The 27,999-nt window shown below is 44.9% G+C and overlaps 1 long non-coding RNA gene across 1 annotated transcript; it reads left to right on the forward strand.

Annotated features, from left to right (window-relative positions):
• Positions 1-2,955: 2,955 nt before the first annotated feature.
• LOC118172063 lies at positions 2,956-27,328 on the forward strand. The gene is made up of 4 exons (XR_004753543.1): positions 2,956-3,349; positions 4,596-4,597; positions 23,151-23,267; positions 26,941-27,328. It is a non-coding gene; the product is annotated as an uncharacterized LOC118172063 (long non-coding RNA).
• Positions 27,329-27,999: the final 671 nt, after the last annotated feature.

The following is a 27,999-nucleotide window of genomic DNA, read 5'->3' on the forward strand; positions in this document are numbered from 1 at the left end:
ATCAGTGTTGATTAAATTACCTCTCGTCAGCAATTCCTGTTGGCAGTTTTTCTTTCCATTTCTGAATATCCACCAAGCCTTTAAAACAAGAACAGTGGTTCACGGTTGCCATTTGGAATAAGGTGGTGACAAGGAAGGATGTAAGTTTTTTTGGAAGTGAATGATGTCTCTGGGGAATGTTTGTAGTAAAATCCTGAAAATTTCCCCCCAGCAGATCTCAGGAACTGCTTTCTGAAGTGGAGGAATACACCACATGAATTCCTTTTTCTGTGCTGATTTGGACAACCTGTTGTGCAAATCTTTTCTTCGAATGGCCTCAGGAGTTTGCCGTGCACCTCTGTAGGCCTTCCTCCTGCCAGGCTGCTTTATGTTCTTCGCTGCTGCATTCCCCTACTTGGCTTTGTCTCTTCTGACTTCTCTAAGGAAGTCAATACTGTTGTCTCCTTATTTCTGCTTGCCATAAATTCTGAATATAAGTATGTATTCATCAGTGGTTTAAATCTCTCTTTTTTCCTGTTACACTTGTTTCTGCTTTCAAGAGCAGCTAAAAGCATTATTTCCCTCTAACCTTCCACTTAGCTCTCCGTTGTAGGCCACTAAGGCTCTGAATCTCTGTCTGCGTCTGTGCTTTTAACTGGTAATAGCTAACCACAGCCTTTTGCAAAACAGCCTACAATATATTTTCTTTCCCTTGCTCTTCTGCTGGCCTGCTCTGTTCCCTTTCATTTTGATATATAGCTCTGCACGTGGGTATGTTAATGGAAAAACCTTGAAGGGACAGATTGTGTATGCACAGACAGCCACTTCAGAAAGGATATGCATTTAGCTGCTTGGATCTCCGTGTATGTACTGCATTATGGCTTAGAGGAGCAAATGGGGTGTGCATTTAATTTAGTAAATTTCTCTCCTAACCTGTCACAGAGCTGCTTGTTTTCTCTAGAGCATATGCTCTGATGGGAGCTGTTGATTCAGCAAAAATAATGATAGCCAGTAGAGCTGATCAAATGCTCCAGAAATAGTTTATCCCACAAATTGTTCAGTGACTGTTGCAGATTCTTATCACGTAATGTGTTTGACCACTTGGTGGTTGGTGTGTTCCCATGCCGGAGCTTGCAGCGGGGGGCTTTGTGTCCTGCTTCACTCATGGCAGGTGGGCTGGTGCAGGGTACAAAGGTTCCTGAGCACCCCCAGGGTGCTACGGGTGGAGTGGTGAGGCAGGTAAGAGTCTGGAGGCTCTCTTAAATGCTTGAAGTTCTCTTAAAACAATTCCAAGTTGGAACCTTTCAGTTAGTGAAGCCACAGAGACCTGTTGAGAGCTGCTAACAATTCACATTAAAGATGTTACCGCTGATTTTTTGCCCATGGGTCGGGCAGTACTGCAGTTCTGCCAGCAGAAGGGATTGTGTGGGCATGCACTGAGAGGTGAGTTTGGCTAACCTGTCTGGCTTTGCCTGGAGCTGGACTTGCACAGTGTGTGGCTGCAGGAGTGGTGACTTCCAGCAGAAGCCTGCGAGTCCCATGGGGATGTGGGGAGCGGGAGTCTGGCTGTGCTGTGGTGTGTGCTTGCACAGAGCTTTGCCAGCAACATGGCAGTTTGAGAAGTTCATGTACACCCCAGTAATTCATTCCTGCCTCCCTGCCACCACAACTGTAAAAGTCAGGAAATTTAGGTTCAAATGAGTGTTATTTAGGATTTTTTAGTTTTTTGTTTTTTACGTGTGAGTATTCTCAGGCCTACTCTAGGTGAGGAGAAACCTGTCTCATGTTTTCTGTAGAAGGGTCATTTGCTGTCTGAAGTGACACAAATATTACCTGAACCAAAACAAACTTATTTTGATGAAACACACACTGGATTTTAAAAGTGTTCCCAGTTACATAGGCTGCTGGCAGCTTGATGCATTTTATACCCTTTGCAGGTGTCTACATCTGAAAGAAGTGGGTTCACAGTGAGGTCAGCACTGGAGCTCCTCTAGGCCTCATGTAACCCCATTACCATGATCAAATGCTGTACTTACTGGTGTTGTGGAAAAGCCAGCTGTCTGGAGCACCTGCAGCTTGGACAGACCTTTCCCCTTCCAGGGAATGATCCATAAGGAGCTGTACTGGGAGGACATGGATGTTTTCTGTACTGCTGCAGGCCCTTCTCATACAGAGTATCAGGCTTGTGGGGTTTGCTTTATTTATTTATTTATTTTTCCTTCCCCAGGGACAGGTACTTTATTCATAGAATGCTTCTGGTTAATGAGTATAAATCTTATGTGATACCGATACAGAAATTATTTGTCAAATGCTGAGGGCACTGTGTAAAACTGCATACTTAAGAGACCTTTTCTTCCTCCTGTGGTTGTCACTGTCACCTGCCTGGTTTGAAATAGTCTCTTGGGAGCAGTGCTTTTCCTTTCCTGATGCTGAAGTCGGCTTGCTGGGGATACACAACATCACAATACCTCTTGATGCTGGTGGGTGGTTTGGGCATTGATCTGGGTAGAGGTGGGCAGTAACAGGGATGGGCATGTGGCAAGTGGCAGGGAACACCCAAGACACATGGAAATCAGTTGAATTGCTAATGAAATACTTGGCTTATGCCTCATCCAGTAGTTGTCTGCTCAGCAATGCTTCTACCACATGAACGTCTATCATGAAAATCCCCCTTTCCCTTTTAGAAGTGAAGGAAGATCAGGCCTGCAGGTCTGTCGAGGATAAGGACTTGGTGGTGCATGGTCAATTTGCATTGCAGATGTGGTTTCCTCACAAGCTGTGGGCAGGCTGTGATCTCCGCACCTGTTCCTGGCTGTTGTGCACCACCCTGCCCCTCAGGTGCCTCTGAGCAGGACAGCTCTCCCTAGCTGTGTCTTCATTCCTTAGCCAGGCCTCCCCAGTAGGGATGGTGAGTGGTCCCCTCAGACCAATGGAGAAGGGCTGTGGTGAAGTTGTGGTCCTAGTAGTGCCCCAGAATGGTATCCTTGGCGAGCAGAGCTTTAGGAGGTGCCATTGACATGATTGCCTCTCATAAAGCAGCTCTTTTACATAGTGACCTATTTTACGGGGAAGAAGAGGGGAGAGGAGCTTCCCTTGAAGGGATGCAGAACATGGCAGCAGTCTGAAGGCTCTGCTTTGCAGCCCAGCTTGGGAGGCCTCTCTGGGGACTTGTTCATCAGGGAGCCTGTGGGGCAGCCTGGGCCTCAGCCCAGTCAGTGCTGCTGGCACCTTCACGGTTCTGTGGGAAGCTGTGGGGTGAAGGACTGGGCTGGTGTGGGTGTAGTTTTGTGATGCAGGTGCTTTGGTGGCTGTGATCGTTTACAGGTTCCCCACTCCACCCTTGGCTGCTTGCTGTGGTTTCTAGAATTGGGTGAACCTCTTCTTGTGGTGGCACAACTGCTTTGCACTGAACGGGTCTACATTTAAAGCAAAAACAAAACTCATCCTTACATTTCTTGCTTTAAATTATTATTTTTTTAAGACCTAGGTCTATTCTTCAGTTAGTGAAGCCAAATAGAAATTTCTGTCAGTGACAGCCAAAGAGGCAGTGTGGTGTTGGGTGAGAAAGGAACCACTTCTGCTCCGTATGGTGGACCAAGGGAAACCAGCTGATGTGATTTTTTTGGACTTCAGCAAGGCTTTTGACACGGTCTCCCATAGGATCCTACTGGACAAAATGTCCACCATACAGCTAAATAAAAACATCATACAATGGGTGAGCAATTGGCTAACGGGCAGGGCCCAAAGGGTTATGGTAAATGGGGCTGCGTCAGGCTGGCGGGTGGTCACTAGTGGGGTCCCTCAAGGCTCCATTTTAGGGCCGGTACTTTTCAATATTTTTATAAACGATCTGGATGTAGGAATAGAAGGTATTTTGAGCAAGTTTGCTGATGACACCAAACTTGGAGGAGTCGTGGACTCGAATGAGGGTGGAAAGGCCTTGCAGAGGGATCTGGATAGGTTGGAGAGCTGGGCGATCACCAACCGTATGAAGTTCAATAAGAGCAAGTGCCGGGTCCTGCACCTGGGACGGGGAAACCCTGGCTGCACGTACAGACTGGGCAATGAGACGCTGGAGAGCAGCCTAGAAGAGAGGGATCTGGGAGTCGTGGTAGACAGCAAGTTGAATATGAGCCAGCAGTGTGCCCTGGCAGCCAGGAGGGCCAACCGTGTCCTGGGGTGCATCAAGCACGGCATTGCTAGTCGGTCAAGGGAGGTGATTGTCCCGCTCTACTCTGCGCTGGTGCGGCCTCACCTCGAGTACTGTGTGCAGTTCTGGGCACCACAGTATAAAAAGGACATGAAACTGTTGGAGAGTGTCCAGAGGAGGGCTACGAAGATGGTGATAGGCCTGGAGGGGAAGACGTACGAAGAACGGCTGAGGTCACTGGGCCTGTTCAGCCTGGAGAAGAGGAGGCTGAGAGGAGACCTCATCACAGTCTACAACTTCCTCGTAAGGGGGTGTCGAGAGACAGGAGACCTTTACTCCATTAACACCAGTGACAGGACCCGCGGGAACGGGGTTAAGCTGAGACAGGGGAAATTTAGGCTTGACATCAGGAGGGGGTTCTTCACAGAGAGGGTGGTTGCACACTGGAACAGGCTCCCCAGGGAAGTGGTCACTGCACCGAGCCTGTCTGAATTTAAGAAGAGATTGGACTGTGCACTTAGTCACATGGTCTGAACTTTTGGGTAGACCTGTGCGGTGTCAAGAGTTGGACTTGATGATCCTTAAGGGTCCCTTCCAACTCAGGATATTCTATGATTCTAAGTGTGGTGAGCTCCACCTTGCTGCAGAATCATTTTCTTGGTGACTGATCATCCCTAGGTTAGGTGGAAGTCACAGTGAGAGTTTATGTGGCAGTTGGTGCTACTCATGCCATCTTATGCACTGAGAAGTGAGCAACTTGTTTGGAGAAAGGGGGATTTGAAAGTTGCAAGCCAAGAGCTAAATGTTGCCTGATACTACCTCAGTGCCTGTAGCCACAGCCAGGTGGCGGTTGGCAGTTGGGGTGGGATTCGGCCTGTTCTTCATACCTGGGCCTGTGTGCATAGAGCATGTGTGAATTGGAGTCTATGAGAATACTTCACTCTAATTAAATGTAACTTAAGGTGTAGCTTAGTGCCATGTTTTCTTTAGCAACAATACCTTTTCACAAAGAAACAAAGCCAACTGACAGAACTATTCTTGTTCTAATGGCCTGGTCTTTCCCTCACACCACTTTGCTGACAGACCCACCTGTGGGCCTACAGTGTAAATGGGATTATCGAAATAATCGGAGGTTTTTTTTTGTTTTGTTTTGTTTTTTTATGTCCTCTTAAAAGGAGGAAAACTTGTTCTTGAACTATATCATCCCTCAGCATCTTAGTGTTGAAAAGCATTAGAGATCATAAGTGGCCTTGCAAGCGTGTTTGAGGAATCTGTCTCCACCCAGAAACCAGGGAGAGGAGAGGACAGGAGGAGAGGCAATGTGTTTTTGGCAAAGGTTCCATCACGTATTTACATATTCTGCTGAGATGAATTGCCTGCAATGGCCAAATCCAAGCAATACAGTTCTTTTTTTTTTTTTTTTTTTTTTTTTCCTGCAGCCTTGTTATAGCTATGAAGTACTGAGCAGGGAAGCAGATCTGAGACTGTTTAAATATTGCTTTATTTGGCAGCTTATCAAGATCCTTCTTGATCTTTCCTTCTTCCAGCAAAACAGTGCTTAAACAACTGTGGCAAGTGTTCAAGTTAATTGTTAGGGTCAATTTGTTAATAGCTGAGGAGAACGTGCTTGACCACCTCAGCATCCTCAGGGCAGTGGTACTAATGGTGTTGGTCCTACTATAGTTGGGAAAACTGCTGCCCAGGCTGGCTATGATAGCAGTCTCTCCTTGAGGTTGAGGAACGGCAGGTAGCAACCTTAACGGAGCATCATGGTTTTTGATCAGGGCTGGAGCTGAAGCCTTGCCTCATCAGGTAGATGCTTTGGAGCTGTTGTTGAACTTTTCATATTTGCAATGCAGTGTTATCCTGCTGTGCAGTGCTAGTTCTCCCTTTCTGAACACAGAACCGTGCATGGAGCTAAGGCAGTAATCACAGAAGCAATTCTCATCCAGCTCTGTTGTCTTCCTAAATGTGCAGAGTGCTAGTGCAGCTCTGTCAGTCCCAAAGGCTGCCCGAAATCAAATGCTTGGAACAAAGCATCTGATGCATTAAATGGATTGGCGTACTGCCAAGAATCGATATGCAATGGTGGGTTAAAATAGAGTCCCTTCCTGAGGCTGTTTGAGGAGGGACAGTTCCAGGAATAGTGGTGCTAGAAACCTGGGCTGTGTTCCCACAAACCTCAGTGCTGCACAGGTGTTACAAGCCAGGTGGTGGGAATACTGGTAAGCAGGATCTGGCATCTGTTGGGAAACAGTGCCTGAGAAAAGACCTGTTTGCAAGCCACAGGTTTATCAGAAAAGGTGTGAAGCACATAGGTACATGTCATCTAAACTCAGAGCTCATGATCCAGAAGGTTATGTTCTTATCCTCAGTTGCAATTTACTTCCAAGATGTTACTCTGATCAGGATTTTATTTTATTTTTTTTTAATAGCCGAACATCTTTCTCTCATGAGAATGTACCATATCTGTACCGAGCAGAAAGGAATGATGTGAATTTGGGCAGTGCCAGACATTTCATTGTCACAGCTGAGGGTCTTCATGGCATAAAAATAAGGTGAAATCCGTTACGTTCTCCACCATCAACTTCAGCAGAAAGTGCAGCATCTATCAAGAACTGTGAGTTCTGACATTTATTCTGCAAAAAGCAATGACACTAAAATGACATACCGAATAGGTTAGTCATTGGTAATTTAACTCAGCAATAACAAGGGGAAACTAGCTTGAAGATGAGAAGGTCATGTTGAGTTGCTTCTCTAGTTTCCCAAGCTGAGATTCACTCTGTGTCCCTGAAAGACCTAGGTAAAGCTAAAATTAAGTCACTCAGATAAATATTTATAGTAGATATGTTCGGATGTAATTCTCAAGGGGTCCACTTGCTCTCTCTGTGCTCTGAAATGTACTAAAGGGGAAATAATAGCACTATAAATACAATCTTGTTTAGCTAGGTCATTACCTTAGAGCTGTTTATCATAGTTCTCTAGGAACTAGAGTTGCAACAATGAAAATACTATCAGGGAACTGAAAAACCCATACAGGGTGATCACTTTGGAAATGATACTTCGGTTGTGATACTTGAGTTACACAGTGGTGCATCATTACAGCAGCAATCAGGTTTAAAGCCCTCATACATGCAAGTCATAAGAGTAACTAGTGCAGCATTCATACAGGCCGATCAGACTGTTTTGGTGCAGATTTCTTTGGACAAACCTTGGCCATAAGCTCTTTTTTGTTGTTGTTTTGCTTGTATGTTTTCCCTGTATTTATTTTTTCCTACATTGGAAAATAGAACAGTGCACAAAAATTTAAGGATTCAGACAAAAATAACGTAATTTTGTTATTGGATTTCCATGACAATGTATTTACACATCGTCCAAAGTATTTAATATATTGGACACTCTACAAACCGACAAAAATGCCACTTTTTGTAGAAAATTATTTTATTTGGTTTTGCTCTTGCCCTTGTAGGAGCAAAACTTAGTGACTTATGATTCTGTTTCCCCTGTAACTGGCTGTTCCAATTTCAATAATGAAGTACATGGAGTTTGCAAGAGTTGAAAATTGTTTATACAGAAAGTAAAAGGATCAAAGTCATAAATCTATGATCCCCAGTTTCTGTGGGAAAGCTTGAAGGTTAATGTGCTGCTCCTTTGACCAAACAGTTCTTGGGATGTGGAAGCCTTACCAGGAATTTTGAGGCTTGCATTTGGTGTGAACATTTCACAAGGAAGTCAGGAATAGGGGATGCACCCTGCTCTGGGCTGTGCGAGCCTTTCTGTTTGCGTGTTGGGAAGCTCTGTGCCCAAAGCAGTCAGGAGGGATTTGTGCAAAAGGATTCTTGTATTATTTTCCAGCAGCGAAGCCAGCATTCGCGCAGGGACTCTTTATCCATCCTCTTCCCTGTCTGGTAATTTGAGCCGGTGTTATCTCACTGATGTCGCTTACTCTGTGCTGGTTAGATATAGCAGCCTTACCCGTTGAATTCCTCTTTTTAGGTAGCTCTGAAATTAAGTTTCTGTACCACAGCAGCCAGTGTAGCAGTTCTGAATGAGCAAGTCTTGTTTGTCCTTCCCATGACACCAATGCAGACAAAAACCTAGCCAGCTAGTCCACACACGGTGTTTTACTCTTCAGACAGTTGGAGTGTATTTAGGGTCATGACTATATTTAGCATGTTTTTCTGAAACACCTGACAGCCAAAAGGTCCAGACTATGGGGCCTTTGGCTTCTGAGCATCAACAGCAAGTTGAAGCTGTGCCATTGAAACTTTCTTCTGTGTAACTGGTCTTTGGGCTGCATAAACAGCAAGGAAATGCTTCTGTTTGAATTTGTAATTGTCCAGCTGCTGCTTTTCAGCTGTTACTTTTCTGTGACAACAGGAGCTTGGAACAACAAAAGCTTTCCTTTGCTGCAAACAACGTAGTAACACCGATGTGGAAGACACAAGTGGACAAAGTGTGCTGTGAATGGTGTCCTGGCCTGTGATTCCTGGGGTCTTCAACCAGGTGTTGCAGCGCAACATATGCATGAACCGGTGACTCACAGCCACATGGAGAAGTACCCTGTAGCAATGACAAATCTACTCACTCTGACCCAGCAAAAGAGATCTTGTACTACATTATTTTTCTGAGTTTTTCTTCTTGTTTCTTTCCCAGGTGTCCGGTATCTTTTGTCTCTCGGGCTGTTACCTGGTTGCAATGGGTTGATTGGTCATAGTATGCAACTACAGACACCTACAGGATTTGTCCGTGGCATGCTTACTGGCCCAGGATCCAGGGCCTGACTCAACAAGTTTGTTGTTGTTGTCCTCAGCGTCTTGAGTGCTTCCTTCTGTGTTCTTCATTCGAAGAACTAGCCAGGACAAGGAAGAGCAGAAAGTATTTCAGTACAGAGAGCATTGAACTGTGCGAACACAAAGCCAGCCTCTATGAGAAATGTGCTTAGAGTAACTTTGCAGTCCCAGCACACACAAAGTCATTTCTCTATGGTAAAACATATTTGGCACAAGCATCATCCAGTTTCATCATTTGTCTTCACATTTGAGTTCCTACGCTCTTTTTTTCCTTTCACCTTTGTTTCGGATCATTCTCTTGTGGTTACGTACTGCCGTGCTGAACGGAGGCTGTGGTCACTGCCTCCCCAAACACCTGCCGAGCTCTGGAAATTTTATCACAGAACAGTCAGCATCGTGTGGTGGGACTGGATTACACTCAAACAAAGTTCTCTTAATTTCCCTATTTTTTCCAGGTGGATAGTTTGAAAATAACCTTGCTTAAACAGACCTCCCACAGAAGTCTGTAAGAGTCTGGCAGACGCTAGAGATTAAATAAGTTGTTTCCTAATAGTTCCTATCAGCATTTGGAAAACAAGAACAAAAACAAACAAAAAAAACCACCAAGCCCAACAACAAAAAGCACTACTCTTCTTCGCTGAAGAGCCTTCAGCTTTGTGCCTGAAGACTCCATTTATCTGATCATGTGCAATAAGACTGACTTTCATGCGATTTCCTTCTAATGTCAAGCCATAAAACAGCCTGGAGTCTGATACCAGCAGACCTTACCCAGCACTGTCTGCAGCAAACAGTGATTTCTTGCAAATAATTAAATCCCTGGGGAGCATCAATAGCTGGCTGCCTAACAGTGCATTTAGATAAGAAGGAGGAACTGTAGGTGATGCAGGAGAATTACTTTGAAGAATACGCTGTCTCTCTAAAGCATTTTCTACTGAGGGCAGATGTCTATCAAATCTGCCTCTCACCAATTAAATATAGGGCTGAAATTGCTGCTACTGTAGAGCTTCACGAGGTCCAGCCCTTCGTGAGCACACCAGCTTGTTGCCCCAGTCTTCCTCTGGACTCGTGCAGGCCAAGGCTGTGATCAGGCAGGTCCCAAAGTACCGCAGACCTGGCGTGCTCTCTGTGCTCCTGGCTGCCTTTGTTAACTGCGTGTGCAAGGGCAAGAACTGGCGTCAAAGCTTTCTTAGCAGGTGCAACCCATTCCCGTCCCCACGTGCTGAAAGCCCACTGGCATGGTGCTTAACCATCTCTTCTGAGCAAACACTTGTGCTTGCCCCTCACATGGGGAGCAGATGCTCACTGGGTGGACCTTGAGACCGTAGTAGGAGTTGGGGGTGCTTCTCCTTTCTGTACATCGACCTGTTCCGTCTCAGAGGAGCTATGCACTTGCAGCTTCTGCCACAGTTAATGGGAGCTGTGATAAGAGCTTAGCAATCATGGAAGTCAAGACTTCAATTGTACTCCTGGGAAAGAAGGGAGATGCCTTATCCTGTTACAAACCTTTAAAAGCCTTGGTAGTGCAGTGGAAGTGGTTTGTAATATCAGGAATTCATTTGTTAATAAATTTTCCCTTGCTTGTCCTATCACTAATTCAGCACAATTCCAGTGCTGTAAGCTGGCCAGTGCTCAGTGTTTCAGTTTTTGGGTCTTAAAAAGAGCTCCCTAGCTCACTTCAGTAAAGATGTGCTAACAGATATAGCTGTTTATAAGCTTGACTTAGCAGCTTGTTTCCTTTTGGAGTATATGCGATACATAAAGAATAGCAGCTGAGATATTTTTAGGGCAGTAAGTTCAAAGAAAATATATCGGAAAGGGGGCTTGACTATATAAAATACCAATAAGCAACAGCTTTGCGCTGGCAAGGAGAAGAAGAATGTTTTAATGGATTTCCCAGGTTACTGAGGAAATCCCAAACAGCACCTTGCTGTTCCTTGTATCTGGAAGGCAGAGGGCTCTGCTGTTCTTCAGCCTCACCTGGCTCCCGGTGGCAGGGCGGGTGCTGGCAGCCGCTGCAGTCTGCTGTGCCGTAGCAGTGTCCAGAAAGCGTCCTGCTAACCATGGCCCTGTCCAGTGCTCAGCACCTCTTCGTCAGCCTCAGGCTCTGATGCTGTCAAGAGCAAACAGCTGCACCAGGTAACCTCAGGCTCGCTGGGGCAGCAGGGGACATGTCCACATCTTGGACGCTGCAGTTCTTGGCCCAGCATCCTAGTACAAATCTCTCTTTGGTGGCAGTTGACTGCATGCAACTGGGAATGGAGCTGAGGGAGATGCAGACCCAGGAATAGCGTTTTCTGTGGGAGGGACCAGAAGGATATTTAAAGAGTAATGCTGCTCTGCAGTGCTGCAGCCAGGTCTGCTAGAGCTCATCTATCAGAGCCCAGGTCAGGTTGCTCTCTCTCAGCTGGCTGCTGCACTTTCTATTCTTGAATTTTCCTGTAATGTGCTTCTCCAGCCTATTTTTGGTTTCCTTATAGCCTCTGCCACAATACTACTGCAGCCTGACTGTTTGCCACAGGGGGTCTCCTCACCTAACCAGCGCTGCTTTGGAGGTGTTTGGGAAGTTGTTTGCGGTGCTTCATGTGCAGTGTGAGCAACGGCTGGCCTTCCCGCTCTGTTTCCCGGTGCACGATTGACCAGAAGTGGCTTATAATTAAGCCGTGAGACAAGGCAAGGCATGTGTTCCTGGATAACTGAAACGTGATGCACGTGCTGGTGGCTGAGGCAAAAGGACAAAGGAGCTTCCTCCAGTGTAACCATCACCTGCCCTGATGCTCGTTGCCAGAGCAGGCAGTCTTATAATAATAATGGCAGTAGTATAAAATAATGCTCAGAGCACTTCGCACTTCCCATCTTCAAAGTAAACGTTAACTAACTCATTGGCACGACCTCCCACTGGGGGAGGCAAGATCAGAGAGAGAGTTTTAAAAGCAGACTGGGTCCTCAGGGGAGAATTAAGAGGTAAGATAGGTAATGTGTTATCACACCCCCATTTTAGCACAGTGTAAGTGCCCAAAATGAAGCATGTGAGTTGGATAAATGCATTCCTTGCACATTACCGAGGCAGGGACGATAGGACTGCAGTTCCAGAAGGTCCAGCTGTCCCCTGGATGCCATGCTATTTCCCAGCTCTGCGGTGCCACTTCCATGGGCTGTTACTGCAGAGGTGTTTATACGCATCCAGGCAATGTTTTATGGTATGCATCTAGAAAAATCACAACATAAACATGGCTGTTCACAAAATGAGACTGCTACTTGGCAGTTTACAAGGATTTTGTAGCTTTTCTGACTTAGTAAATCTCACTACTTTCCTTAATGAGAAATACCTCAGGTCTCCTGAGTGTAGGACTAGTGTTCTTGGTAGAGAATATGCAGTTTTTTATGGTTAAGTCTTTTGGAAGAAAAGAGATGGTGCTGTACCTGAGTAATGCACTGCATCGCACCTGCTTTTTAGACTCTCCTGAAAATCAGAAGTTAAAAGTGTACTCAGACATTTCAGAAGTGATGTTTCAGGGTTCTTTTTGTTAGCTTGTTCTAAGTCTTGCTCTTAGAAACTAGGGTGGGTTAGGAGGTTGGCTGTGTTTTCACTTGTTGGCCAGAGCTACGTGGGGAGGGATGTCTCCAAAAAGTCTCTCTATAGGGTAGTGCCCTTACAGGGAGGAAATAGGCCGTTATCCTGATGCTAGGGACGTTTTGCAGAAGTCACCTCTGGTTAGAGAAAAGGAAAGGTAGTGAGGAGAGGTGTACGAGGGAGCTGGTGTTGCACAGCTCTCAGGGGGGTTTGGTGCTGCTAAGTTGCTGTTTCTGCACTATTATTACTGAGTATGTGTCATTAAAAGAGACACAAGAGATGGCTCCTACAGACAAATCAAACTGAATTACATGAAGGCCCCTATCATGTCCGACACTTAGCTAGCCCTTTGTTGTAGGCTCTTTATGGAGGGGGATGGCAGCAGCCTCCCAAGTCCCTTGTGGTCAGAACTGCGGTTTGAAGGAAATGCCAGGAAGATTTGTCCGTGCTGTCATAGAAAGTCTGGAGCCTGTAATCCTGGAGTAGATCCAAAACCTCCTGTGTTTTGTGCACAAGTCCATCCTCGGAAGGGCTTGCTGTTTCCTGATGCTCCAGGAAAAATGTCCCCTGCATGATATAACCAGAAGTCGTTAACTTTCACTAGGCTTTATCCAGACATCAATTTACTACCAGTACTTCATGAGCACTGGGAACGGATGCGGTGCTTGATGTGCCAAATTCTTCCACGGGGCTTTTCAAGCCAGAGTTGGGATGGCGTTCCCTGCTTAGGCAACATTATTGAGGGAAGAGCGGAAGAGCGGGAAGACAGAATGCAGCAGTCTGGCTCTGCTTTCTTTCATTTGCATGTATTTTCTGGACAAATTTTCCTACTCTGACTCAACATTAGTAAATGTTGAGTTTTGTCTCCCAGTGTGTAATTGTTCTCTGCTGATAGAGGAGGAAGAAGGCTGTCGTCATATGCAGTTGGTGAAATGGCCTCTGACATTTCTGTTAACTTGTTTAAACAAATAGTCTTGAAACCAGTTGAAGAGGGCAGTGCGCAGAGGTTAACTCTGTGAGTGCTAGTAAGTAGCATCTGGTGTTCTGCTCACTCAAGGTGTAGATACATTCTCACAGGCAGCAGATAATTCTTTTATTGTTTAGTAAGATGTAGCACTGTCACAAGTAAGTTAACGTGGATGAATTGTCTGATAGTCTTGCTCTTTAGCTGAATATTATGAAAATATTCTATCCACCTATCCAGATTTTCCAGTATTTTCGTGAGTGTGGTATCATTTGTGTAATTGGTAAGGTTACCCCCCAGTATTCTTTTCTGTTAAGTGGGCTCTGACACAGAGCTATTATGACAGACAAAAATTACCCAAGAAGCCTGTGGCAGTGTTCAACAGCAGTATGTTTGTGTCCTTTGTTACTGCAGGCATAGTCTGCTTGTTCCCAACAAACTCATGGCATCCCCTGGTTAATCCCTTGGACTACACACATTTTAGTCTCATCTTATTGCATGTCTCAGAGGGTGAAAGAAGTGTCATCTGCAAAACAAGCGGCTGAAAATCTGGAGGGATTTTATGAATTGTTTTGTGCCATGTTTGTTTCACTGACCCATTTCAGCTTATCTGAGAGATCTGCTGCTGCTTCTCCAGGACCACATATAGATGGGATATGAAATATTCTCCGTTTGAAGTCCTCTGTTTTCCAGGCTCCCAGAACGATGTGGTGAGTTTCCAAATAACTGGCAAAAGATTTCAAAGTGAAATAATGCCTAGGCTTGTTCTGTGCCTGACGTCCAACCCACCGGTTCTCACTCCTGGCATTTCAGATGTTTTGTGAAATTCAGAGGCCTGTACTGTACCCTGTGTGCAACAGGTTTGCCGAGGGCTTTTGGAAAGTTCCTGACAAAGACCTTCCTTGGTGTACTGAGATACAGCAGTCTTTTAAGGATTGAGGTTAACTGAATTGTGATAAGCTGCCGGAAAAGATTTTGGGGTTCTGTTGAGCTCAGGGAAAAACACTTTAATCCACAAATCATACCTCGCTGAAGGAGTTTTTGTTCTGCCTAATTGGTCGAGTGGCAGTTCATCTGTGTTTTCAGTTCTGCTCAGTGCTTAGGAAAAACACTGGCCTGTCTGAACCCCGGAAAAGGTTGTGGAGAGGCTGACAATAGGAAAGACCTCCTCCCTTAGCAGGAGGAGCCGCCAGAATCCTGTTTGTGAACCTTGGATGACAGTGGCTATGTGGCATGCTCACGAGGTCTTGGATGGGCTGTAGTCAGCCTGTGGGCCTTAGAGAGCTCTCGCTTGCATTTCTGCAAGCATTTAGCAATCCTCTGTGCCCACAGGATCAATTTACGTGAGGTGTTCAACAGTCAGTATGCTTTGCTCCTTTCGGGATCTGCTTCTTTGATTCCTTTCCAATGCCCATCTGCATAACTGGAGAATCTCTCCAAGAATCTCCTTGTTGTGTTACCATTATTTTTAGTGCTAAATTACACTTTCTTCTCTGCCAGTTTAGAAGTCCTTCCCAGAATGCAGCCATCCTTTTTTTTTTTTTTTTTTTTTTTTTTTTTTTTTTTTTCCGTCATGCAAACATGACCAGCAAGCTTTTTTTGCTGACAAGCTTAACTTGTGTGGCTTCAGATGACCTTGACATCAGAAGGAATTTCTTGTAACGCTGATGGTCTTGCATGGAAATGCTTTATGCAATTAGTTATTCAGACATTTGAGATTAAAAGAAATCCTGATAGTGGAGCCTTCATAAGCACGATTTGGATGAATTCCATTTTCTGTGGGACATTGCTGTGGTGGGAGCACAGAGCACACTGCGTGCCTGGGCTGCTGTTTGTGATCCAGGCAAACCGCTAAGATGCCCCCCCGCTCACACACCCCTTTTAAGCTAACAGGAAGACACAGCTTGCTTAAAGCCAGGTTAGCAATTAGTGTTGATTAGAGAAGATTTCCCACAAGTGCAAGAACTGTGGATCCTTGCGCTGGCCCTGTGGCCAGGAGCAGCTCCTTGCAGTGCTCAGCAAAGTGCACCTGAAACAGCCCATCGATGAGCATGGGGCAGGAGCAGTGCTCGTGTGCCAGCCTCTGCCTGCAGCATGTTGTGCAGACATGGAAGCTGATCGTGTTCAGCCATCTGAGCGCACTTCTGAGGTCCAAACCTCAGCTGGTGTGAATAGGCTTTGGTTCCTCACACGTGGCTTTCCGTTCCCGGCATGACCTCTGTGGTGGGGAAGGGAGAGCCAGCCTCGGAAAGCTGGCTGTCAGCTGACAATCCGCCCTGCGCGCTGCTGGTGAAGATCAACCTCTCTGAAGCAATGTGAGTCCCGTGGAGAATTAAATGAGGAAAAGCTGTCCGTCAGGAGCTGCTAAGCCCGCTCCTCACAGAGGAAACAAGGAGATGCGCTCCCGTCAAGGCAGTTCTCATGCCCGCTGGGGACAGGAGTTGTGGCGGTGTGCAGGAGCTCAGAAAGCCCCGGCTGCAGCTGGGAGAGCTGGCGTGGCAGTGTAGCTGCAGGCTGTATCCCGAGGGCTCCCTCACAGACCTCACAACAAGAGCAAGGCAGCAGAGCTTCAGGGACTGTGCACCCACTTCCAACTGAGAGGCACATGGTGTTGTAAACCCAGTTTTGTGTTTCTTCAGGTGAAACTGCACTGTAGAAAATTATTTTTTCTGAGGTTTGACCTGCAAACAGCTTTGCAGCAGTGTAACCGAAACTTTTAAACAAACGGAGCACAAAATCCTCTCTGGACACTGCTGGGAAGTGGTGTCCTGCTTGGCTGGGGCTGGGAGGGGCTCAGGCATGGGTCATGGACAAATGCCTCCTTCCAGCTCCTGCCGCTCCAACAGAGCCACCTGCTTTTACAGAGGCCTCCTCAGAGCCAGCCCTGGGGGTGCCCAGCCTCCTCCAGTAGGAATGGATTGGTTTGGGACCTGCTGCTTATATGCTTAAACACACTGCCTCTGTAGAGCTTGTAAAGTCTCCAAAAACTGGTTTCCTGTAAATATTGCTGGTCTAACTAACAAAGACCAATGCTTTGCAAGCATTTCACAGCCCCCTAATAATACCACAGCTCGAAGAGCAGCAGCTTAGAGGCCTGTTCTGTGACAACAGGTTTTGAAATTTGTGCTTTAAGATCTTGTTTCCGGTCACCGGCGTGAGGTTTCCCGCTTAGTGCTGTAGGAACAATCACGGCTTGTATTTGATCCGCGCTTCAAAGCGAGCATTGTGCTGCCACGATGAAAGGTCCTGTTTGTGCACAAGGGCCCGTCCAGGCCTGGCACTGTCAGGGACAATGCTGGCATTGACCTCGGGCCAGAGCATGGTCACTGCTCAGCGCAAGCCACATCTGCAGTGTGGGGGTGAGGCTCTCCGACAAAACTGTGGAGGGTAGGTGACCCAGGAGGGGTAGGTCTTTGGTGAATGAGCTCAAATGTCACCCTTAATCTCAGAAAAGTTAGTAATTAACATATGTGATCACTTCCTAATTTGTTCTGCTTTTTTTAATTGTTTGTTTTCAGGGGAGTCAAATTCAGTTTGGTGCATGTCTTTTTTTCATTGTCTTTGGGACTCAGCATATGTTTGGAGCTGCGCTCTTGCCACGGGAGTGGTCGCTGGTTTCAGCAGAGGGCCTTGTGGAAGAGACCTCATGACTCTGTGTCTTGGTTTCCCTTCCTATAGAAAATTAGCAATGCCTCCCTTGCTGTCGCGCTGAATCGGTTTTGTAGATCATGACGTGCTTCGAGGTGGCAGTTTGTAGGGGCAGGCTGTCATTGTGGGATGCAGTCACGTGAAGCTCTTAAGAAAGGGAAGAAAAGGGAAATCAGTTAATCTCTGATTTCTCCAGTGTGAAGGATCTTTCTGGATAGTGTGTCAACTCAAGAAGTTTGCACTGAGGTAAGAGCAGTCTTTGGTCCCAGACATTACTAAAGCTCCTTCTGTTACAGTTACAGCCCCATCCGAATCTGTGTGAAATGCAGCAAGTAACTTCCAACGTGTCTGAGCAGGCACAAGATGAAAAAAAGATGAGTATTCTTGTAAGTCAGCAAGTGTCAAGTGTGGCAGTTAGAAGGCAGGCATACCTCTGTGCTGGTTAGTGCAGGTAGGCTAGGACTCTAGTTCATGTGGACAACATGGTGTTCATCACAAGTGGCGAGAATCGGCCTCAGTAGCTACATAAATACACACTTCGTCCCTGGTAAAATCCCCTGTTGCTGCAGTAAATTTGTACTGTAACCCCAGCAGCTGTGCTTTACTGAGAGGTTTCTGCAGTGTAAGTGAGCTCTAGTGCATCGTGTCCTGTGAAAAATTGCTATTTTGAGATTGCTGCTCTTGTAGTTGCCTTTGCATCCAGTTATGCTGTTGCTTGTGAATATTCTCTAGCCACCTGATTTGATCGCTCTGTTCTCTCTGGTTGCTGTTTTTACTTTTTCTAATTTTAAGCCTTTTTAAGCGGATGCCTAAAATGAGCAGACATTATTTGGAGGTAATTTTGAGAGGTAAGAGCACCAAATAAGGCAGTTTATGACTCTTGTCCTAGCCAGCCAAACGTTATTCTGCTTAGTATTCACAGCTATCGCTGGATCCAGCCCTGCGCTCCCACCCGACTGCAGTTACTGTACAAACTCATTATTCCCAGCTAATTGCTTGTGCCTGTAACAAAGTCAACTTTCTTTAAACTGCAACACGACATGACACCTAGCATCATGTTGCCTTCTGCCTCGTTCTTCTGTGGCATGTAGCAACCTGATACAGCTCTGACCAAGATAAACGCACAAGGCTGCTAAGTCAGCACAACTCCCCTGTGTTTTAAGAGAGCATTGAACAGAAAAATGTGAATGTGATGTGATCTCGCCCCAGCCTTCACTGTTTGATTAACAAGACAGAGCTAAGTGCACTTGGTCTTCTTCCCTGCCTTCAGACAAGCTAAGCAGTATTGATTGATCACTTTATAAAGAACTAGCACAGTGCCGTGTGGTAAGCTTTCTGTAGGGTGGGAAGCACAGGAGAAAAAGCAGTTTAAATGGTTATCTCAGGAAGTCTTCGCCTTATTTTAAACTGGGCTGACCGAGTCCTTTTGCAGGCAGCTTGTTTTGGCTTTCTACCTTACTCCTTTAATTTGTAATTCCCAAGCTTTCTTGGTTTCTCCTCTGATTCCCCATGGCAACAGCTGCTCAGTGGTGAGGCTCCCTTTGGACTCTCAAGTCTTAACATCTCCAAGTCATCCTTGAGCAACTTTTCCCTCTGGTTGCTTTCACTGCCTTCCTAGTCTCTTGCTTGACCGCAGCATGTCAGGAGGTAAATTAATGTCCCGTTGTCCAGCACTGTCCTTAGGCTCTGGTGATGGACTTGCAATATGGAAGCAGCTAGAGGATTTAGAGAACCTCCCAGTGCAAGTCTTACCCCACCACAGCACTATGTCCCAACTCAGCAGTGCCCTGCCTGTGTTCAAGCCTGCTGTGGCATGTGCAGGTGAAATTAAAGCATTTTCATTGGAAGTCCAAGGTTGCTGGGTTTTGTGTGCGTGTTTTGTTTTGAAGGATTATAACACAGGATCATGACATGGTTGCAATATGATTTGTTCTTCTCCACATCAGAATAACTGCTGCCGTAAGTCCCTGCAAGTTATTGTTTCCCTTGCAGGGAAAATAACTTGCAGATGGGCCCACAGTCTTTTGAGATCCATTTGCATCTCAGAGCTCATCTGACATCCATCAGCAGTTGGTATTTGTTCAAGTGAAAGAGGGAGTGCTTCTTCCTCGCTCAGGTCCCTTTTGTGCGTCTGTATGCAAACTTCTCATAAAAGAAATTCTGGGGAGTCCCGGGCATGTGACTCACGGTGACTCACAAGAAATTTTTCATTTTGGTATTGTTTTCCTTTTAGGCTGGGGTTGTGGGTTTTTTCCTCTTTGTTTTTAAAAGCAGAAATAAATTTGTCCTATTTTCTGTGAAATGACAGCACGTGTAGTAGTGCAAATTTCTTCCTTTTGTAAGAAACTTGTTCCAGCTTCTTTGTAATAAGGATGAACTTGGATGTACAGAAGAATATTTCATCAGTTGGAATGAAATTGATTGGACAAGGTTCATAGTACATATGAGTAGCAAATAACCTTAACCTTGTGAATGAATTTGAAAGAACAAGAAGAAACCTGTGTGTCTGCAGTGCTCCTGGCCACCCCGCAAACAGCCCTGGCTTGTCAGGTCTGGGCAGCACTTTTCTTTCCAGCCTCTTCAACATCACCTGAGTCCACGGCTTCAGCTCTCAAATGTACTGAGTCCGGTTTTACTGAGGTTTTCAGTCAACCACATGCTACCTGCCCAGCTGGAAGTGTCTGATCTTAGGATGTGCTGAGCTGGGGTTTGGTGTTGCTGGTGCTTTCAAATACTGGGAGACTAATATTAGGTTCCTCACCCCGTATTCTGGTATGTGCGTATGCTACTACTAAGGGTTTAATCTGTGTTGGATTCATTTTCAAGTGGTTCAAAATTTCCCATGAAAATTGATTTGAAGGAAAAAAAATGTAAAAAAAATAAAAAATAAAAAATAAAAGAGTTCTTTAGAGGGACAAGTAAGTAGTTAATCTGAAGTATTTAGCAAGGAACCAAGATAGGAGGGTGCTAATCCTGTTTGACGTCAGTTTGCTGTGTCATTTTATGTAAATTGAATTTCTGAAATCTCTATTTCCTCCTGTTAAGACAGGAACAGTACTACTGCAGTGGCTCAAGAGAAGCATTGGCGTTGTCCGTTGTTGTGGTTAGCTAAGCACCACACAGCTGTTCGCTCACCCTCCCCCCTCCCTCTCTGGGATGGGGGGAAATGGGAAAGTGAAGCCTGTGGGTTGAGATAAAGACAGTTTATTAAGACAGGAAAATAATAATAATAATAGTGATAATAGTACTACTAATAATAATGTGTATAAAACAAGTGATGCACAATGCAATTGCTCACCACCCGCTGACCAATGCCCAGCCCATCCCCCAGCAGCCAGCCCCCCACCCCGGCTAGCCACCCCTATATATTGTTCAGCATGACGCCAGATGGTATGGAATTATGGAATACCCCTTTGGCCAGTTGGGGTCAGCTGTCCTGGGTCTGTCCCCTCCCAGCTCTTGCTGCACCCCCAGCCTGCCGCTGGCAGGACAAAGTGAGAAGCTGAGAAGTCCTTGGCTTGGTGTAAGCACTGCTCTGCAGCAATTAAAACATCAGCATGTTATCAGCACTCTCCTCATCCTAATCCAAAACATAGCACCCTACCAGCTACTAGGAGGGAAATTAACTCTGTCCTAGCTGAAACCAGGACATCCATTGAGAATGTTGTAGGAAAATTTGTCCTGTATGACAGAGCAGTTGATCCCCCTACCTAACACACAGCACCACACGAAAATCAGGGCAAGGATTTGTTGGGTGTTGTTTATGGATGTGTAGTGTATGCTTGAGGAAGAGAAAACCAGAAAAGTGGCAGAGAATGACCGAATCATTTAGGTTGGAAAAAGACCTCTAAGATCATCTAGTCCAAGAGTTAACCTAGCACTGCCAAGTCTACCAAAGGAACAGAAAAGTAATCACAGCTGTAGTAGGAGTTCAAAGGGTTATTCTGGAATGACCATCCCACTAAAGCTATTTCTGACTAACTAGTCATATTGATGTATTCCAGGTTGAGTGGTTTTTGTTTAGCTTCATGTGTAAGCAAATGTATTTTTCCTCTAGAACAGCAGTCTCTTTACCATTAATCCAAAATAATTATTTACTTTTACAGTATATAAAATTGTAGTATTCCATAATGTGAATCAAATTTCCCAAAGAAAAAGAATCTCTTGGGTTAATTGGTAACTCCCAGAAAAAAAATATTGGAGCAAAGAAGGTGGCTGTTTCTATCAAGTTCCTTTTACACCTAAGGAAACAGGATTTTGTATGTTCTTTACAAGTAAATTTAAAAAGGGAATAAAGATGTAATTCTTACACAAATGAAACTGTGTGGGTTCCAACACGTGTTCAGCTCCAGGCAGGAAAGTACTGTCCATCTAAGTGGTACTGGTACAGAGCTAAACAGGCAAGGAGGTTGAAGCACATGTACTTCTAAGTGCGACGGAAAGTCCTGGGAGGTCTTTGCTTCTTAACCTGTCCCTGATCTTCACTGGGCAGTGACTAGCAGGGGCTCCTGAGCTGTGGGGTGGTGGCAGGAGGAGCCTGGGCTGGGTGCAGGGCTGCTGGGTGACCTGGAGCCCTCGTGGGAGGCAGCAAGGGGGCTTAGAGGCTGGTGGCTTTGCCTTTGGGCCACGCTGGGCCTCAGCCCATGCTGTCCTGCAGGAGTGTGGAATTCTTATCAGTTTCACTCGTGCCCCATTTTAGTAGGCACTGTACTTAAACCTATTGTGCCTGGGAGTAAGCATGGATGGAAGGGTTATCAAACAGAGGGAGACAGACACTTACAGACAATCCAAGGAAGAGAACGGTGGGTTTCCATGTTCTCGCATAGCATGGTCAGGACCTGGAATGATGCTTCATCATCTGCTGGTTGTTAATGTAATTTCTAAACTTACTGTGCTCTCAGTTAATGGATCCCATTGGATTGATGAGCCCAGATTTCATAGAATAAAATTGTACATGTGTTAATTTTATGCAAGACAACAAACATGAAATAGGACAGTTCCATAAATAAGTTAATTGGAATAAGTCATTTGTAACAATGTTCACCTCTGCTCAAATGCCAAAGACTTCTAAGAATTAGTAAGATCATTTTCAATAATAGTTGACAAATGCCGGAGTCTTCAGTCCCCAGCCTGAGCTATCACAGATTTTATAGATAATTATTCATGGATATGATCTGCCAGAACAAAAAATGTTCCTATTGCACTCTGTTTGTTCAGGAAGTTATAATAACTCCAGATTGGTTATGTTATGGCTTTTGACAGCTGCAGAGGATCCTTTTTCTCTCTGTCCCTACGGGGATGATCTTTAGACAGCACTGAAAATCATCTACTGACAATGCTAATCTGTGTAACCTGAAACAAAGGAGAACGCAAATACAAAGCAGGCAGGATCTCTGCTTCTTGCAGAAATGCACTGTGAGGTTTGAAAATACCCTGAATCTTTTCTCTCCACTAAAGTAAATAGATGAATAAATAATGGATGGCCAAATAGCTGATTAGGAAGTTGTATTCTCTAACAGTGGAAGTCTATGCCTTGGTGCGAAAACTCAAATCCTATCTAATTAGTTTGCTAGCTAGACCTGGTAGTGGCTTTTTTATTATTATTATTCTGTCTATATGACATTTTTTAATTAGCCCTTTGGGTGGCTGATCTAGTTTGACTAGAGCTGTGTATTACCAACCAAACTGCCACCTCAACTTCGGTACTTGATTGTGGAAGGTCAGGACTGAAGTTGGAATGAACTGGAGAGATTTTGTCTTCTCTCACTGCTGGTTCCCATGTGCTGAAGTGAATAACTCCTGTAAAGAGAATTATCCTGGGGCAAATACTACACTCAATAACTACATCATGTTCCCCTCAGCACAGCTTTGGCCACAGGACAAAGGGAGTTGTAGTGCATGATATCCTTGATCTGTGCAACGCAAAGACTACGAATAATCTGAACTATGAATTCTTACCGCTTCCTCATTTGGAAGTGTGAGACATGAGATCAATTTGTAACTGCCTCTGCTGCGGAGCTTATGTACGAAATGTGTCTCTTGCAGTGCTTAATGAGCCTTACCTGGTGAAGAGCAGGGGAGCTGAAAGATGAGATGTGGCAACTGATGGCAAGTGCTGCGGCTGGACAAGGCTCTGGGTTCTTGCTGCTGCTTCTTCTGGAGGTATGTAGACTAAAATAGGAAGGACTGTGACTTTTCCGTGGTTTGCAGTGTAACTTTTCTATCTGATGCAAGAGGAAGCTATTTCAAGATGGGTATAAAAATGTTGGTGGGTGGGATCTGGGTCAATGGCTAGCAGTGAAGGGGCCTCTGTACTTGGTGGGTGTGTGGGAGGACAGTGAAGTGGCATCAAATTCAAAGCTGCTTTTGATCCCTTATAATGATTTTTCATAATGTTAGATATTTAGTGGTTTTCTTTTTTTAAACTCTTTTTTTGGGCTTTGAAATACAGTGTTTTAGAGTCCAGCTGTGTAACTGGGTATATACAACAGTGTTTTTTTCAGGAATTTCTTCAGATCTTTAGGGATGCCTCCTTGACAACATAATAATATATGAGAGTCCATCTTGGATGCAGACTGTGGTGATTAGCTTGTTTTGGTATAAAGTTGCTTTAAAAGTCCTTTGAAGCTATGCCAGTTGACAGGGCCCTTCAACTCCACTAGGGCAATGCAAGATGTGGAGAACTGCAGGTTACTTTTATTGGTGTTAGTCTTTAAAACTATGTATGGCAAATGTTGCAGGCAGCAGAGATCCAGCTGGATTCTGTGGGTTTAAAGACTTTATCAAGAAGTGCTGTGTAAACACTGCATTTTTGTCCAAATGTTCCAGATCAGTCCTTCTTCCAGACAGAAATATGGAGTGAATAAGCTAAGCAACAATGGTCTAAATAAAAGAAGTGATAAAATTTACCTGTGTAGTCAATGTGATGTTGATTAAGTTTTACCTAAATCACAAATTGATAGGCTGTCTTTGTATTTTCTTTTGACTGTGCTACTGCTCCTGTGATGATCAAAAAAGCTGGATTATTTCCAAAAGCATACAGCTCTGAGAGGCTTGGAATGTTTACTTGAAGTTTATTTTTAAAGAATTCTAAAAGGGTGCTACTCAGAAGATACTTCACATAGGAAAAAATATACTTGGAAAAGGCAGTGAAGAGGCGACTGGGAGTCAAATATAGTAAAACAGTCCAAGAATAAGATTCTTGAATTATTGGATGCATTTGTCTGTGTGCATGCTTCGGAGAATCTTTCAGAAAAGACTTCAAGATTTAAGTTCCTTTCTTGTAGCAATGCAAGTCTTCTATAACACTTTAATATTTCCTTTATTCATTATTTCTAACATATGGCTTTCTTTACTATGCGTGCTTTCTCCTTGTAAGTAAGTAACACTTCATATGCATTCAAGATTATATCTTTAAATGAAAATATAACATCCCATGTTTGTCCTAAAGGACAAGCGGCTATAGCATAACATATTATTTACCTCTCTGGGTTTGAGGCAACAAAGCTGTAAGAGAGCTTTGATGTTCACAACTGACTACAGTTGAATGAAAGTAGGTTTTAAAACTGCTTCTTTCTTGTCTTTTATTATGTTTATCTTTATTTACATTATGTTTCCTTAGACGAGTCTGACTTTTATAGTTGGTTTTAATCTCCTCAAACTGTTGTAGAAGCACCGACCATCTCTTTCTCACATTAGTGACTTTCAAAGCTGTGTTACTTTTTAGCATCTCTATCAGCCACCAGCTGAGCTGGTATGTAGATCTTCATTCAAATGCCACTAAGATTACAATGAGAGATTGCTGTAGCTGTTCTTCATTACATTTGACCACTTCACAAACCCAGGGAGCCTACAACTTGTATGGGATCAGCTCGTGGAGGAAAAAAACTGCCAAGGCAGACAGTGTTCTCACAGACAGAAGAAAGTGTTCTGAAGGGTCTTAAGACAATGTGTGGTTTTTGGTTGAAAGTAAAAAGCTGTAATTGTCCAATTCCATCTGTATTTAGCAGTACTGTTGGATTTCTGAGTGCTGCTAAACTTTCTCACAACTTTCACACTTGTCATTCTTCCCAGTATCTCATGATGGCTTGCAGTCTTGGCCCATTTCACTAATTTTGTCAAAACATTCCCACAAACGCAAAGAAAGCTATGAAATCATGTTATTCAATGTCTGCTGGGCATTTCTCAGTCAGGCCCAATAACAAAAAACTACCCCAGCTCTAAGGGATGAGCTGTAGAAGGGTGGTGGTGTGTAAAAAGAGGCTGAACCTAGCCAGAGCCCTGTGTCTGCCTCCCACCTTTGCTCTGGGGGGGCAAAGTGCCCACTGGATCAAGCACATCCAAGCTGTTGAGATACTGGTTCCTCCCTACATCCCTTCTCTCCCCCTTGGGGAATGACACTTCAGTGCTCCACAAGCAGCTGTACTGTAATTTATCTAACACACACAGCCAGGAAGGGTGCCTGTTGCCTACGTGTTTCGGTAACTTGCAGGAACAGCAGCGTGTGGCGTTTGCTGGTCTCAGTGCTGCTGCTGCAGCTCCCTTGGTTGGGAGCTCGGCATTACCAGCTCGGCATTACCAGAGGCGTCCTGTTATATGGGAAGTCATTGGCTAGGATGCAGCAATGAGGAGAAAGGGCCTTTCTGTGGGAATACGCTGTCTGTCAGTCCTTCCTGCCTGCGCTGGTAGCGTGTGTGGTGGGGCCTGCCCCCGTCCTGCTGGTGGAGCAGTGCAGGCAGTGTACAGGCTTCTCTTGGCTTGAGACAATTTCAGAGCTAGTTATGGAGGGGAGTTTCAAGAGCATGTCAGCAGTGTCTGTTATTGATATAAATCTATTTCTCTTGTGGTTCTAGCAAGTTGGGAAGTTGGACGTTTTGGACATTTGTTTGGATTCCTGGATGTCTGGAAATGCAGGATATGCAAGTGCTTACCTGGGCTTCAGTGTTTCCTTTGGACTTTGGACTTCTTGTACGTTTCTTGTAGAGATAGGCTATGCATTGATGCTAAATCTGATGCATTTGGTATGTCAGGCATTTTGCACTGCTACAATCTGTACAAATGTATTCTTAAAAGGCAAGGTACATCCTAAACACACTGGGACTTTGAGGCAAACTATGCCTCAAGGAGACACTAAGAATGAGCCGCAGGTGCCTTGCTGTCCGTGCCAAAGAGTATTGGATAGGGTGAAAATGGAAGCTCTGCCTAGTTCCATGGATAGTGCTCTTCTGCTGTGTACCTTGGTGTGTAGTCCAGTCCTGGCTTTGTGCACCATCTCCAAGGGAATGATGAAACCTGCTGCTGAATTTCTTGTAATTTCAGGAGTATTACAGAGTCCTCATCCCATTCTCTTGCTCTTTCCTTGGTGTACTGTACCAGCAATCATCAGAAAAAAGGTTAGGCTAGCTTGACAGTCTGATTCAGTCTGACCCGCTATGGCTGTGAGTGCTGTTAAGATCCTCAGCTTTCTTCCTGTGCTGGCAGTCCTCACTCGCTGGCATTGCCACACCTGACAGCTTGAAGGATTTGACTTTTTCCTTTAATGTGAACCTCATGCCGCAGAAGCTAAGGGGTGCAAGTGGCCCCACAAAGTAAATGGGGCTCATGAGGACTTCTGGGAGCAGTGAGCAGCAGGAGCAAGAGTGCCTTCATAGTAGCGTAGCACACCAGGGGAGAGACGATGCTTATTTTTGGTATTCAGGTCTCCACGTCTGCTGCTGCAGGAAGTACTCTGAAATCACAGTCTGGTGCCTTAGGGCTTAAGGGAAAAAATGTGATGTTTTTCAATGCATTTCTCTTTATACCTTTTTGTTACGCTGCTGCTGCTGCCTCCCATCAGGTAAAAGGCATCTGTTTGGTGCTGGGCATGTGCTGCAGTTCCTGCTCTCCCTGCCGTGCTGCTTCGGTGCAGGCTGTCCCTCCCCTGCTCCACTGCCCAGCTTCTGAACAGAGCTCCAGAGCTGTTTGCTGGCTCTTCACCCATTTCACAGTGGAAAATTCTTCCATGAGCGTTAGTTACAGGAAGCGAATTAACATCTCCTTTAAATGGTCTGGCCTTGTGGGGAGGAAACAGGTCATTTTGTGAAGTACACTGTTTACTGGAAAGTGAATGGACTGTCTCCAAAATATATACTTAACCCAAAGGAAGAAAAATACCTGAGGTGTTTCAGTTTCTATGTCAATATCCAAATGTGATGTAGTCCATAGCTAGTAAAAATGTGCATTTTATGTGGGCTAGCCTTTTAAGTGTCCTCCCCTGTACCAAGAAATTGGTAAAACCAAGTTTTAAATTTCTTTAAGTTAAAAAAAAATAAAATCTGGGTGTGTATGGCTTGCCAAGTTTCATTTTACTGTAGTGTTTTATAGCCTTGTTATAATCCCCTGTAAACACTTCGGTTTGTGCTTGGAGAGTGAAACAAATGTAAGTCTCCCAGTGATACTGATAAATTTTATACTTGTTTTACTCAGTAATTATACTGCAGAGCTACTTAAAGGCTGGAGCATGATCTTGTTCTTATGCAGGGCCGGTTTCATGATGTCTTCATTTATAATTACAGTTTCTGCCAGCGTCTCTTTGGTGTATCGGTCTTTTTGTCAGACCTCAGACTGAAGGGAAAGTGCCTCATTCCTTAATAAAGGAAAAGTGAGTAGGAGTGTTTACATGGATTCAGTGCAAGATTAGCACTGTTTTGGTTTTAGATTATCTAGATCCAACCGTATCCTGTAACATGACACTTTCATTCAAATTCAAAACGTTTTAATTTGGCAAAAACAAAATGCAGCCACACACAGTATTTAATGAGGAGCTAAGGCCAATTTTTGCCGTGGCATGGATACTACACAGTTGGTAGGGAAGGCAACGACGAGAGAACTTGCAGATGTGTGTGTTGTGTGGCTC

The sequence above is a fragment of the Oxyura jamaicensis genome, chromosome 10 (genome assembly GCF_011077185.1).
Source record: "Oxyura jamaicensis isolate SHBP4307 breed ruddy duck chromosome 10, BPBGC_Ojam_1.0, whole genome shotgun sequence".
Classification (NCBI taxonomy): Eukaryota; Metazoa; Chordata; class Aves; order Anseriformes; family Anatidae; genus Oxyura; species Oxyura jamaicensis.